The sequence below is a fragment of the Dama dama genome, chromosome 15 (assembly GCF_033118175.1).
Source record: "Dama dama isolate Ldn47 chromosome 15, ASM3311817v1, whole genome shotgun sequence".
Lineage (NCBI taxonomy): Eukaryota > Metazoa > Chordata > Mammalia > Artiodactyla > Cervidae > Dama > Dama dama.
The window spans coordinates 47371661-47387628 of record NC_083695.1 but is presented as its reverse complement, the minus strand read 5'-3'; the positions used below and the strand labels follow the sequence as shown (position 1 = coordinate 47387628).

The 15968-nt window shown below is 41.7% G+C and overlaps 1 long non-coding RNA gene across 1 annotated transcript; it reads left to right on the top strand.

Moving 5' to 3' along the window:
- Window positions 1–7464: 7464 nt before the first annotated feature.
- On the top strand, window positions 7465–12525 carry LOC133070186 (uncharacterized). The gene is made up of 2 exons (XR_009696093.1): window positions 7465–7862; window positions 10248–12525. It is a non-coding gene; the product is annotated as an uncharacterized LOC133070186 (long non-coding RNA).
- Window positions 12526–15968: the final 3443 nt, after the last annotated feature.

Sequence of the window (15968 nt, the reverse complement as noted above, 5' to 3'; positions counted from 1 at the left end):
GTTAGGTCCCAGCTTTTTTTTTTCACTTGTGTGTGTCTACCCTGACCGTCTGCTCTGACCTCTGAAACTTTTGTCCTACAGTACATGTGGCCAAGTTTGGTAGAGGAGCTAACGCTGAACCACAGCCCACCACTCTTGATGCTGACATGACTCCTTCCTTTCCATGCATATCCTTGGGATTGGTGTGGGGCCTGAGGACAGCGACAGCTGTCGGGCGCAGAGGAGGAGGTCTGTGGGCAGCCTGGACAGTAAGCGTTAGGGTCACCCTGAATTGCAGAGTTCTAGCTTCAGGAGCACCTCGGGAATCTTCCAGGGCTCAGGGGGATGCAACAGGTCTAGGAGATGGTAGAGAACTAGTCAAACAGGGCTCCCCAGTGAAATAGTGAAATAGCTACCCAGAGGGCTTCCCTGGTGGCTCAGACGATAAAGAATCTGCGTGCAGTGCAGGAGACCTAGGTTCAGTCCTTGGGTTGGGAAGATCCCCTGGAAAAGGAAATGGCAACCCACTCCAGTATTCTTGCCTAGAAAATCCCATGGACAGAGGAGCCTGGCGGGCTACAGTCCATGGGTCACAAGAGTCGGACATGATGAATAAAACCACCACCAGCTTCCCAGACTGCATTTGTAAGTTCAGGTCAAGGACAACTGCTGACCATCATTCAGCAGTAATCGAGGGACTACTGCCTTGTGCCAGACCTGAGCTCAGCTCCAAAGGGACAAAGACAGTCATGCTGCACCCTGCATTCAGAGGTCTCCTAATTGGCAGAACAGGCCACACACCCTGGAGGGTCAGGGGATCTGCAGAGCAGAGAGATGGTGAAGCTCTCTGGAAGGAGGCCCAAGGCTGGGCCCAATTTGCCTAAGACAGCTTGTGTCAGCCTTCCAGCTTGAAGACGCCACTAACCTTGGAGCAGACAGGGCCTGACACATGAAGAGCCATCAGATGAAGAAACCCTCTGTAAACATTCCCCAGTTTTATTTTGGGGGGTTGGTTGGTTGGTTTTCTTTTCTTTTCTTTTCAGTTGTTACAATATTACTTCATTTAAGGCCTGTCTTGATAAGGGTCACTTGTGAAATAGAAAAGTTATCAAAACTAACTTCTGAATAACATAGCTAAGAAATCTCTAACAAGGGGAAAAGGTACAACCATACCTCAGATATTGCATATTTGGTTCCAGAGCACTGCAATAAAGTACATATGACGATAAAGTGAGTCACACAAATTGGTTTCCCATTGCATATCAAAGTTATCTTTAAGCCCCACTGTCATCTATTAAGTGTACAATAGCATTCTGTCCAAAAAACAATGCACATACCTTAATTTAAAAATACTTTATTGCTAAAAAATGCTAAGCATTCTCTGAGCCTTTGGCAAGTCATAATCTTTTGCAACAGTAACATCAAAGATTATTGATCATAGATCACTGTAATAAATATAATAATGACAAGTGACAAGTGAAGTCACTCAGTCGTGTCCGACTCTGTGATCCCATGGACTGTAGCCTACAATGCTCCTCCGTCCATGGGATTTTCCAGGCAACACTGGAAAACTCCAGTACTGGAGTGGGTTGCCATTTCCTTCTCCAGGGGATCTTCCCAACCCAGGGATCAAACCTGGGTCTCCCGCATTGTAGGCAGATGCTTTACCATCTGAGCCACAGGCTTGAAAATTGTGATATCAACTAAAAAAAAACACAGCCTAAAATTTGTGAGTTTTTTTAAATTAGAGAATAATTACAATATTGTGATGATTTTTGCCATACATCAACATGAACTGGCATTTGTTTACATATGTCCCTTCTCTCTGGAACCCCCCTCCTGAGTTATGTTTTATATGGGGAACTTACTGAGGACCAACGCCCATGGGAGAGCCTGTTAGACAGCTCTGAAGAACTGTTCCAAAGAGGTAAGGGAGGAAACAAGATATGGAGTTTTCGCTTAAAAACAGAACAAAAAAACATGTAGTCAAACATCAAAAGATTAATGCTAATCACAAAAAAACAGACATCTCAAGTTAATGATTTTACTGCCTTCTGTGTACAAAGATACAAGAGTCTGGGTCATTAAAATTACTCCTTAGATATGCATCTTAATTATGTAGGGCCAGTATCCTGTTTTTCTCTATCCTGAATTCCCCTCGGGGTACACCCTTGGAGCAGCTGCAGTGACCGATGGCTTGATAGCAGGCAACATTTCTTGTTTACAGAAATGGCTGGCAACATGCAACATTTTTTTGTCCGTAGTGAGAATTACCAAAATGTGACACAGAGATATGAAGTGAGCAAAGGCTATTGGAAAAATGGCACCAATAGACTTATTCAATGCAAGCTTGCCACAAACCTTCAATTTTTAAAAAATGCAATGTCTGCAAAGAACAATAAAACAAAGTATGCCTGTACAGTTCTACAGCCATCTGAGGATTACAAAGCTTTCTATCAACAATACTCGCTTTTCAGAGGCGATTTGAAAAGATGCTAATTCAGCTCACTAGGACCCCACAATTTCAGACTTTCTCCTAGGCTCTGAGGTTTCCTGCTGGTTTATGTGGGAGTTCCATGTACCTCTCTCCATAGAGCTTTTAGAGAGTTTGTCATACCTTGCTTCACTCACTAGTATCTCAGGTAGAAAAATGTATCCAAAGGTAAAGTGAAGATTGTGGTGATGAGCATCCTCTTCTAGATCAGGATGGTCTTCCCAGGTCAGACCTCAGGAACCAGGGAAAATAATAAACACAAGATAAAATCAACATGATTGCAAAAGATCTGAACTCAGGAAAAACAGGGTAATTTGCCCAGAGCAAATGAGCAGAAGGAATAAAAAAAAAAAAAAAAGCTTGTTTTTCCTGTGGTGATAACCATTTGCTACCAGCTTAGAATGTTTACCAGAAGATGGATTAAAGATGGTAACGATAACCCTATATGCAAAACAGAAAAAGAGACACAGAAATACAGAACAGACTTTTGAACTCTGTGGGAGAATGTGAGGGTGGGATATTTCAAAAGAACAGCATGTATACTATCTATGGTGAAACAGATCACCAGCCCAGGTGGGATGCATGAGACAAGTGCTCCAGCCCGGTGCACTGGGAGGACTCGGGGGAATCAGGTGGAGAGGGAGGTGGGAGCAGGGATCGGGATGGGGAATACGTGTAAATCCATGTATGACAAAACCCACTGAAATGTTGTGAAGTGATTGGCCTCCAACTAATAAAAAAAAAAAAAGATTAAAAAAAAAAAAAAAGACCTTCCCACTGTTAAAATAAAACCATTGGTTCACCAAGGACACACCTGGCCCCTTAGTCCTAGGGAAATAAAGCACAAGGCTTACCCTGTCAGATCGTGTGATTGTGGAGAAGCTAGCAATACACAATATGCCCATGTGGGCAGGATCCAGGTGCCCACAGCTGCAAGGCAGCAGTGGGATATTTTTGTCAGGTGCCCTGCCCCTACCTCCCAGGAAAGGCAGTCAGACTCAAGCCTTTCCAAATGTAAAAACGGCAAGTGCACATGCTGTCTTCAGGTCCCAGGAGCTGTGATTATCTGGGAGAAAGCCAGCTGCTGATCCGCCCTTGGACTCTGCTCCCTCCTGGCTGGGCTTTTAACAGAGATGTTTTCTGCAAACTCAGGAACGGGAATTCCCAGAGTTTCCTTTCCCAAAGGAAACAGAAAGCAACGTCTCAGGCTTGGAGGGCAGAACCATTGTTCGGGGGCCCTTTATGGGAGAGAGATGGCCCCTGTTACTGCTCTTGGTCCCTGGGCCACACGTGTGACCAGCCTCCTTTGCACTGTTGCCAGTGCAGACCCCAGGCAGCAGCGCTCCCTGTCAAGGCAGTGCTTGCTGGTGTGTGTCTCTGTCCGCAAGGGAATTGGGGTGCAAGGAACAAAACTAGAGTAAAAAGAAGCTGTCTTGCCAAGACGGTTCTCAGTCTGTAACACAACACTCTATAGCAATTATACTCAAAAAAAAAAAAAAAAAAACAAACTGTTCTCAGCCCAGAAGCCTCTTCTTCCTAGAATGAGCCCTTCAGATACAACTGGGCCCAGGGACACTCTGGCCCCTGCTGTGAGCAGTTTCCCAGAGAAGCCCTAACCACTGAGAGAGCTGGCCTGTCTTGACCCAATTTTCTCAGAAAGATGTTCTGTTAGGAGAACACAGCCTATCTCTGTGGCCCTGGCTGTACAGTCCTCCCTCTCCCTTCCCCCCCTTTTTCCTTTCTGCTTTGTAAATATCCAGGCCTTCCTTGTGGCTTTGCTGGTAAAGAATCTGCCTGCAGTGCAGGAGACCTGGCTTTAATCCCTGGGTTGGGAAGATCCCCTAGATCTGTAAATATTTACACTGGATCTGTAAATATCCAGTGTGACCAATTTCAATCATTTACTCTGTTTAAAAGTAATTCTATGGAATTCTATTTGACAGATACTGCTAGGTAGAGGCAAAGAGCATAGGCTCTGAGGCCAAACTGTCTGCCACTATGAACATGTAATCTTAGGCAAGCGACATGCCTCCATTTTCTCATTGTTACAGGATTATAACAATTCTTATCTCTTAAGAGTGGTTACAAGAGCGTTTATTTCTCTGGCCTGTTACATGTGACTGCAGGTGGCTGCAAGTGGGCTCATGTGGGTCCACTCCACATGTCCTCTCATCCTGGAGAAGCCACTACTTGGGACATATTATTCTTGAAGCAGAGGGAAAAAAGAATGGTGGCAAAAACAGAGTGACCCAAAGCTTCTTCTGGAATGGGCTACATGTTGCATGCACACACATGCAGCTGGCCAATGCTACTCATATAAAGTTAATATCAGTGGAATGGGCAGTCATTCACTAGGATACAATGAAAGTCACACAGCTTTAAGCAAGGATGTAAAACTCAAGAAGGGTGGAGCAAATGCTCAGGAACCATCACACCACGGGAATACTGAATGAGGAACTGCCAGGGCTTCCAACAGTACCTGGAACCTAGTAAGCACTCAATAGGTGTTGGCTATTATCATACCGACATAAATTGAGAGCATAAAACCCTGCCTACTTTCTCTCCCTCTCTTCTTCCTTTTCTTCTTTACTCCTCCCCCTCCTCTCCACCCCATATCCTTTTCTATCTCTTGCCTCTCTCCATCCTTACCTCCCACTCTGTTCACTCTTGGTTACCCGCAGCCCTTTATTTCCTGACTGCTGTTCTCTCCTTTTTAAGATTCATCTTCCTTCATCTAGTTCTCTACTTGTCTCATCTACACATCTCTGGGCCTTCTGTAGCTGGCCCAACTGTTTTCAGGTACAGGCAAAAGGGATAATCCACCTTTACGTGGGCTGTGTAGTTTTAACTGGGCTTCCCAGGTAGCTCAAATGATAAAGAATCTGTCTGCAGTGCAGGAGGCCTGGGTTCGATCCCTGGGTTGAGAAGATCCCTGGAGAAGGACATGGCAATTCACTCCAGTATTCTTGCCTGGAGAATTCCGTGGACAGAGGAGCCTGGCAGGATACAGTCCATGGAGTTGCAGAAGAGTCAGACACAACTGAGTGAGTAACGCTTCTCTTACTAGTAAAATTTTTTAAATAAATTTTTACTATTTTAAGGAACATAAAGCAAACAGTCCCAGCAGGTCACTTTTGTTCTTGAAACTTTACCTAAACTATCTTTGGGCACTGTCCCATACCCCTACCCCCATCCAGCCATCAGAATCAACCACTTGTAATAATAATTTAATAGTAAAATAACAATGCCTGGTATGCTCCAGCCCATAGGGTCACACAGAGTCGGACACAACTTAGCAACTGAACAACAAACCATGCCTCATATTTCCTATGTGGCAGGCATTGTGCTAAGTGCCTTCCATTATCTTATTTAATCTTAACAGTCTGGCTATCATCTAGATTACTGAGTTGACAGTCCCTGTCCAGGACTTAGTCCGTTTCACGCTTTTCCATCTGCAGAGCAGAAGGCTCCATCTTGAGATCTGAACCTTTGATCTAGTCTTGCTTCTGCCTTCAACCCACTATGTATTCCAGGCAAGTTTCCTTCTCAGCCTTATTTTATTGCTCTTTAAGACAGATACTAGGATCCCTGCTTCGTGAGACTATAGTAAAGATGAATGACCAGAGAACAGATGTAAAAACACTTTGTGAACAATGAGACATCTTATAAATTCATTCATTCAACAAATATTTTCTGAGTGCCTGCTACCTTCTGAGCACTGTTCTGAGCACTACAGATATGACACAGAACAGGAGATAGATCATGACAGCTTTGGTGCCCCTGTGAAGTCATGAGCTCTTGTTCTAGAAACATGGGGAGCTTTTGCTCTAATAAGAGCAAAGTCTTTCGAGAATTTAGGAAGCCTTTGGAGGATTTTAAACAAAATGAATGACATGATCTGAGTTGGGTTTTTCAGAGGACCACTCTGGGGCTGTGAGTAGATGTAGGACGACCAGAGAGGAAGCTAATGCAATAATCCAGATAGGAAGTAATAGCAGCCTGGTGGCATTAATAGCAGTGGTGGTGTTGAAAGTGGTTCAATTCTGGATATATTTTGAAGATTGAGCCAACAGAATTATAGATGGCTTGGAATTGGGTTTGGGGTGAAAAGAAGAGACAACAGTGACATCAAGATTTTTGACCTGAGCAACTGGAAATTTGGAGTTGCCATCAACTGTCAGGATGAAGACTGCTGAAGTAACATGTTTGGTGAATATAGTAAGTTCATCTGGGGTTATACCACACAGGCATGGGCACTGAGTAACTCTACATACAAGTCTAGAGCTCAGTAATATTTGCATCCCAACTTCAGACTGGAGTTAGCAGTTCAAGAGTCTTCAGCACATACAGATAGTATCTGAAGCTATTAGATTGGAGGTGTTCTGTAGGCAAAGGAGGGCCCAGGAAGAACAGGAGGGATCAGGTGACCCAGCACAGGCTAGGTGGGACAAGAAGGCGATTGGCTGCAAGAGATGAAAACCAGGAAAGATCATTACTAAAGAAAAACAGGTGGTGTGTTGAAAATCACCAGACTTGGAGTCAAAAAGACACATTGCAATATGTGGCCATCTACTTACACACTGTCGGAACTTGAGCAAACTGCTACTCTAAGCCTTGGTTTCCTTAACTGTAAAATGAGTACAATCAATTAACACAACTACGTGTGTGCGCTTCGTCTCTCAGTCCTGTCCAACTCTGTTACCCCATGGACTGTAGTCCGCCAGGCTCCTCTGTCCACGAGATTCTCCAGGCAAGAACACTGAAGTGGGTTTCCATTTTCTCATCCAGGGACATCTTCCCGACCCAGGGATTGAACCCACATCTCTTATGTCTCCTGCTTTGCAGGCGGATTCTTTACCCGCTGAGCCATCAGGGAAGCCTCCCAAAAAGCAACTATACTCCAATAAAAACATTTAAGGGAAAAAAAAAAAAAAAGAGTTATGATCGTTCCCATTTTGTAGGGGCTTTTTGGTATAATTAAATAAGGTGACTCAAAAGTATCAGGAATAGTTTAGGCTCTCCAGAAGTACCTCTATATAATCAGTAATTAATATTTGTACAATGAAGTCTCGGGGTCGAACGGGCTGGTATTGAGTTCAAAAGCCCTGAAACACTGGCTGCAGTTCCCGGCCGGTTGGTGGCTCCTTCATCACAAAGGGAGATAACCACAGATCTTGTGCTCCTGGGAGGCCACACGACGCCTTTCGAAGGATAGGAGATGAAAACAAAAGCACAGGAAGAAACGAAGAGCGGTTTTTTCCGGTGGGCTCGGGACCATAGAGGGTCACTCCGCCAGGATCCTAGAGCGACCGCGTGGCGCAGACTAACCGCGCGGCCTGCACTTCCGGCAGCGCGAAGGGCTCGGGGCAGGCGAGCGAGGGTGGCGGCGGTGAGTGGGCCGAGCCCGCAGGGGCGCGAGCTGGCCGCGGTTGGGCGGCGCCGACCCGGGAACGGCGTGGGGGGCGCGGCTTCGGGCCTCAGCTACCGGGAGGCCCCGAGGGCTCCCCGCCGGCCGGGGGCGAAGGGGGTGGCGTGGGCCCGGCAGTCGGAGGCCTCGGCAGGGCGGAGGCCTTAACCGGAGTCCGGGCGAATTGAGGCCAGAGGACTGGCCTGGGCTTCTGAGCTGCATTCCTTTCGCCATCCATCAGGCGCGTGTCCGGATTAAACAGATTGAATAAACGCTTGGGTAGCGCAGGGCTGTTCTGAGCAATTTACAGACCTTGACTCATGTAAATTTCTAACACCCTGATAATCTTGCGGCTTTATTGTCATCCCAATTTTTATTGGCGAGAAGGCAAGCACATTCCAGCTTGTTCGCTCCATTCACTCAAGTTTACCGTAATGCCCGCGACTGCCATGGAGTTTGGCACAGCACCAGTCGGAGCGCTGGATTTGACATTGCAAGTTGGGGTTGCAGTCAGTTCTGCCACTGCGAGTACAGGCTCTGGGGTCAGGCTGCTAGGGGCTGGGAACCTGGCCAAAGTATGCCTACCCTTTCCTTAGAAATGGAAGTAGAATGAAGATAATCCCATAAACCTGTTCTGAGAATGAAATAGCACGGTGACGCAGGCTACCTGTATGATTTCGTCGTCTGTAGTGTTCTAGCTGAATTAGAGTTTCCTACTAGAACTGCCTTCTATAGTATTGAAAAATAAATATGTTTTTTTAAACATATAATTACCATTATAGCTATTTTTGAACACCAACATCATGAACCTAACTGATGTCTCCTTGAAATAGATGTTCCACAAATATTTACCAAGTTAAGAAATGAGCAGTGCTCTCTAATTTTGTGTTGTAGGCTGTTTTCTCTCTCTGGTACTTACCTTAATTACAGCAGATGTAACTGTTAAATACACAGTTAAAATCTCAGCACTATCAGGTCTAGAGTCTCAGTTATACAATATAATGAAGGAAAAGCAGTAACAATGAAATAATTTTTGTTTTCAGTTATTTGCTTTGTAAGCTTGTATGCAAAGACCAAGGTGATTATTCCCATTTTAGAGTCTACTTGCTGACACAGGAGGTGGAAATTAGTTCCAATAATTGTATTACCTTTGCAGTCTTAGGCTCTCACACATTTCTCACCTATTTGGAGTTTGTGCTTGTTTGTGGCCATAATTTTAAATAACCTTGTAAGTAATTAAATGAAATTAATTTATTTGAAATTTTGAATTCTTGCAGCATTTAGGTATTTTTAAAGTTCCTCCCTATTTTTACGTGTAAACTTACTTTCTTCTCTTCTTCTTGTGTTTTACCTACCACCTTTTATTCTGTTTCATTACACTATCAAATAAAGTTCTTTGGAAATTTTTGCCTCCCAGAAAAAAATCCTCTTGTATCAAGCTTTCAAACAATTGTCCTTTCTTGGATCATTGGAATGTAGAAGAAATAATAAGGAGACATTTCTTTGTTGACATTTTCCTCACCCAGTATTTATTGAATAGATTCACAGAAACTTTCCACTCCTTATAGAATAGTTCTTACATTCAAAACAGTTTATGCTACAAAGGTAGAACTAAATTGTCCTCCACAGCTGTGAAAGTAAAATGGCTAAGCAAATAAGGATAAACAAATATTTAATAAAGTAGTATGATTTGTCATTTCTTTCTAATTTGGACACCCTAATTAGCCACCCATAAATGACTACAAGCTTAATATGGGAGCAAATATTAAAACATAATGATAATCTGTTGCCCAAATTTCGATTGTCTTTTGGAGCTATTTTTTATTCCCATTAAAATATTATGTTGTTTCTACTTTTTAATCTTTCAGAATGACATACTTATTTGTTATTGCCCAACAAAAATTTGTATTATATATTATCACTTTTTTGTGTCCTGTCCAAATAGACAAGAACTCCAAAGGTAAATTTGGTTGTATTTATTAAGTTTAGACTCTGAAATTATTGGGCTTCCCTTGTGTCTCAGCTTTTAAAGAATCTGCCTGCAATATGGGAGACCTGGGTTCAATCCCTGAGTTGGGAAGATCCCCTGGAGAAGGGAACAGCTCTCCACTCCAGTATTCTGGCCTGGAGAATTCCGTGGACTGTATAGTTCATGAGATTGCAAAGAGTCGGACAGGACTGAGCAACTTTCACTGAAATTATTAGAATTATTTTGCACATATTTTCCCCTAGAATTATATTTGTTTTCATATATATATTGAATACATTCACAATTTTAAAATAGATCAATTTTGATGGGCTAAAGAGGTGTTAAAGTTGAATAACAAATCATCTATAATTTGTTTTTTATTTTTTTCTTTTATACAGAAAATTCTGAGCTGTGTATCTCTAGGAAGTGGAACACTCATTCAGAAGAAGAACATAGACTCTCTTAAGAATACATTTGACTCTTCACCATGCGGTTAGGAAAACCTAAAGGAGGTATATCTCGGAGCTCAAGCCAAGGAAAAGTCTATGAGAACCAGCGCAAAACAGGCCGGCAGCGGCAGAGATGGGGGATGACTGTCCGATTTGACTCAAGCTTGAGTAGACTGAGAAGAAGCTTGGATGAGAAGCCTTATAAATGTGTTGAATGTGAAAAGAGCTTCAGTCAGAGCTCAACTCTTTTTCAACACCAGAAGATCCATACTGGAAAGAAATCCCATAAATGTGCAGATTGTGGGAAAAGTTTCTTTCAGAGTTCTAATCTCATTCAGCATCGCCGCATCCACACCGGGGAAAAGCCCTATAAATGCGATGAGTGTGGAGAGAGGTTTAAACAGAGCTCAAATCTCATTCAGCACCAGAGAATTCATACTGGAGAAAAACCTTATCAGTGTGATGAATGTGGCCGATGCTTCAGCCAGAGTTCCCACCTCATTCAGCATCAGAGAACCCACACTGGGGAGAAACCCTACCAGTGCAGTGAATGTGGCAAATGCTTCAGCCAGAGCTCTCACCTTAGGCAGCACATGAAGGTACACAAAGAAGAGAAGCCCCGTAAAACCCGAGGCAAAAATATCAGGGCAAAAACTCACTTGGTATCATCTTGGAAAGCTGGTAAAGGAAGAAAGTCAGTGGCTGGTCTCCGCTAAGTAAGGGCACTGCATCAGCCCTTTTTTAAAAAATGAAAAGTGCTTCTTTTGGAACTGGAGATATTTTTTAAATTTAGTAGTGTACTTAAATACCGTATCCTTTCCTAGCATGAGGACATTGGGAGTTTAATGACATTGGGCTCAGAGAAGTTATGAGTCCAGCCTTCCTTATTTTATATGTAACCTGCAGTACAGAAAACAGAAAATGTGTTTCTAGAGAACATAAGCTCCTTGATCTCATTCGAAATTGCTTCCTGCATCATTTTGACAAAAAAAAAATCATGTTTTGATGACGTGTAAAAGTGTAGAAATTCCAGTGACTGCTCAGTTTTAGGACTTTCCTTAGAAGGAATAATTAAAAGGGAGAAATTAATTCCATCAGTTTTGGAGTTCTGCCGTAGACGAGATTTTATGTTTTTAAAGTTTTGTAGTATATTAACCATTGTTTTGTAAGTATGTCTCAAGATTCAGCATACTAAAATGAATTCATGTTCACAGATTTTTAGTCAGTGAAGTACATCACTTTGTGTTAGCTTTTTTTGTTTGTTTCTCCTGTTTAATGATAGTTACTAATTAAAGGAGTAGAATTTCCCTATTTTTCATCAAATTCTTAGTAAGTGATACTCTGGAAGCCAAAGAGAGAAGTGAATTAGATCACAGGTGCCCTATTCCTGCTAATGCTGTCCTTTGTGATGGTATTACACTGTGTCACTTGTTTTTAGAAGTTGGAATGGCTTTATGTTAGCCCATACCCATGTCTTTGACTTCTTTCAGCTCTCTCTTGTGCTCTGACAAACTGAGCCAGCCTTTTAGAGCTAAATGAATAAATAAACCAAAATTATTTCTTCAAAATAATCTCAACTTGCAAATTAAAAATCTATAATTTATATGCTTCCCTGCCTCCCCCTTCAAGAGCTTCATATAACCCTGGTTATCTTGAATGTTTGCCAGTAGCATAGTGAAGTTTTTAAAAAGTCAAGTGTTACTGCATTGTAGCTTTTTTGAAATCTAAGTTTAACTTTTTCTGAGTTACCTATCTTATTTATAAGACCAAATAAGTTTCTTATCTTTCATGAGAACAGTGCCAAGTATCAAACATTTTGATCAGCCTTCAGCTCAGGTTTTAATTTCTATTAAATGCTAACATTCTTCTGATTTTTTTTTTTATCTTTCATAATCATATCTGATCCTGCTGTATTAATGACAGTTACCCATAAAAAAATTTTTTTAAAGAGTATTTTGCATATTACTACCTTCTGTTTATTTTTCTCCTGGGAAGTTGCTTTGATGATATAGGCAGCATCTAAAATCACAGCCTTGGAAGAATCACTTGCTTTGCCTGTCTTTGATTGCCTCAAACTTGAACTTTGCCTCCCTCATGGCCTTGTATTTGAGTGCCAAGTCATGAAGATGGCTTTGTCGACAGCAGTTTGATCCAATAGGATATTCACAGTGTTGTGTGAGTACAGGCATGCCTTAGAGTACCACAATAAAGCAAATATCACAGTAAAGTGAGTCACATGAATTTTTTGGTTTCCCAGTGTATAGTGAAGTTGTGTTTACACTATATTGTAGTCTATTAACTGCAATAGCATTCATTATGTCTAAAAAACAACGTAATATTGTAATTAAAAATACTGTTAAACATGCTAACCATCATCTGAGCTTTCAGTGAATCATAGCAGTAACATGAAACACCACCTACTATGTAACAAATACAATGAAAAAGTTTGAAATGTTGCAAGGATTGCCAAAATATGACACAGAAACAAAGTGAACAAGTTCTATTGGAAAGATGGCACTGATAAACACTTGATGCAGGGTTGCCACAAACCTTAATTTTTTTTTTAAGCAATAAAGCATAATAACAAAAGGTATGCTTTACAAAGTGATCACAGTTATCTTTTACAAAAGACATTGTTTAGATTTTACTGATTGACTTATTAGGTCTTCGGACGCAGAAAAGCTATTGAATTAAATCTAAACTTGTCAGCAGCAAAAGTATTACCCCCACAGATTTAAAGGTGAGTTCAATTTTATTTTGACTGAGTCAGTACTCTTGAAAGAAAGTTATAAAGGACAAGAACCATCTAGTAAGTTCCTAAGGGCAATTGAAATATTCATTTGAACTTTTGACAGGTAGTGGGAATATGTCTTCAAAATAAAGATACATAGCTACAGACGGAATTTAGGCCCCATGATAGGGAAGGAAAGTGCTATCATTCTGTTGAGAAAGTAAAATATTTGTTAAGTACTGCCCATGTCTATTTCTACCAAAGACTGGTAGAAAAGGTAAATTTTTTTTAAGTGAAAGTAAAAAGTAGGTAATGAATATACCGTCTGATTGCCATTCAAATTGGGAGAATTTTCATCAGGTACAGGGAAGAAGGAAGGGCTCTTGGAACAGATGCCGTGTACACTCAAGGAATAGAAGTCTGTAGAGGTGAGGTAGCTAGTGCAAATGAGTGAAGTGAGAAGAGTGCTGTAACCTGAAGTGCGCATGCCCATCTAAAAGGATAACCTGACTCAATTTTAGTCGTTGCCATGCAGAGAATCAGGCCCAGATACGCCACATCTTGATAATTTCAAGAGAAACCAGAAATCCAGATTTTAAAAGTCACAGTACTTCTTAGCAGTTTACCACACCTGCACTATCTTTTCAAGGCCTTGTGTGTGGCTGGCTGTGTTGGCGGTGGAGGTGGACAGCCTGGCATGGTGAGAGGTAGAGGTACATGATGGAGTGGAAGCTGCAAAGCACAAGAATCTGCTCAGAGAACAGCAAGTGGCTGCTTTGTTGACGTTTGGTGTCCCTGAGAGTACAATGTGATGCAGTGCTCTGTCCCTGAACCACGTTTTGGAGTGGGTGGGGGTGGGGGTGCAGATAGTGAATCTTTTTTGGCTCGTAGGGCTCTGGACCTTGCTAGTGGTAAAGAATCTGCCAATGCAGGAGATGCAAGAGACATGGGTTCGATCACTGGGTCAGGAAGATCCTCCCAGAGAAAGAAATGGTACCCCATTCCAGTATTCTTGCTTGGGAAATGTCATGGACAGAGGAGCCTGGTGGGCTACAGTCTGTGGGGTCGCAGAGTCGGACATGACTGAGCACACATACAGGGGGCTCTGGACCAGTGAGAGGCCAGACCTGATATACCAGTGATCCAGAGGCATCCCTTTCTTATCCTCATTCCTCCAGACAGAATACACTCATCCAGGGAAGTTGATCCTAAATCCCATACAGTCACTAAGGCAATCGGAAAATCCAGGATTGCTGACATCACCCCTGGAATTAAAAAATTGATCCTAAGACCTATTCACTTTCTTAAGACATGGGAGAAAGGGGTGTGCATACCTCTTAACAGAGTGTGTGTGACAGGACCAGTGACAGCATGCTGCGTAGGTACCAGGAGGACCCACCTGTAAGAGCAAGATCGTTTAGTGCACAGGGGATGGATCTGCTACCTCACCTTGATTTCAAATAGATGAGTCATCCTGGACAGTGAACATCCCAACCACAGCCATGGTGAAGACCAGAGGACGTTCCTCTGAAGTCCAGGTACCACATAGGGTACTGTGTGATGCAACTCTAGAGGGGCTGAGGGGACTACAAAACAGGATTGAGACTAGATTTTTCACCACCCTAGAGACGAAAGGGGCTATCCATTTCCCTTTTTTTTTTTTTTTTTTTTGTTCAGGTAAAAATGTATTAAGCTGTTTCTTAAATTCAGAGTTCTATAATAAAACTCATAACCCAGAAATTCTTTTCTGTCAGTTTTAGATAAAGCACAGGGGCTTATCTGGTAAAATAATTAGTTTTGCTTCGTTTTTTGTAATAAGTGCAAAATAGTCCACTCCAGTTTGAAACATAAATTTTGCTACTGAAAAATGAGAAAAGATGCAAACCACAGAGATACAATTCTTGGTTACATTCCTTGGAGAAAAACCCAGTACACATAGCAGTGTTGTCTAAAATTTAAATATAACTAGCATTAAATCTTTTGTGATTATTTTATGAGGTAGTGATTTATATTTTTCTCCTTTGATCCATATACTTGGTAATGTACTGAATAAATTCTAGAAAATATACCTACTAAGTAATAGGATTTTGTTACTAGTGCTGTTTTATTATTAGCATTATAATATCTGATAGTATTTTATTCAGAGTTTTTGCATCAGCATACATAAATTAACCTTGTTGTAAGTTTTTTCTTACGTGTTATCTTTGTTGTAAAATACATTGCTATTGATTACTCCATGTCATAGTTTTTGAGAAACTGAGCCAAGATTATAGTGGTTTGTTTAACGTGCCATTCTGCCCCCTAGTTTTTCAAGAGACCTCTCAGGCACAGATTTTTAAAAATTCAGAAATTGGGGATGGGCATGTTGATTTAAATAAAGCTTCTGAGATGAGTATCTTTCTCAGATCTCAGAGAACCCTCCCAGTCATATCTTTATGTTCAAGGCAATCTTCTGGCACGTAAGAAGCCCCTCTAAATTCAGTGAGATTAAAAGGCTAAGTGTCAAAGTTTGACCAGGTAAGTCAGAGAGAGGTCATTGATGATTTGGGGCCAACAGTCATGGAGAAAAGTCAAGGTTCAGTTGAAGGCCAAAGTCATTCTGTATATTCCAAATATGAAGAGTTTTAATATAGTTGATTTAGCTTGCACTCTTTCTCTATTTCCTCATGCTTTCTTTTTGCCTTTTTAGTCCAATTTTTGTTTTAACCTTTTACCTGCATTTAGTTTTCTATATTATTTGGTATAGTTTTCTTGTCCTCAGTAGACTTTGATTGAAACAATAGTAAAAACAGAAGCAAACCGAAAGTACAAGAATCTTATCATTTTCTACCTACCAGATTGATATTATCAAAAAATATTTGGTATTATTACCAAATAATATTGGTATTACCCTGCTCTGCCGGCGAAGCTAAGGAGAACCAGCCAAACTCACATTTTGT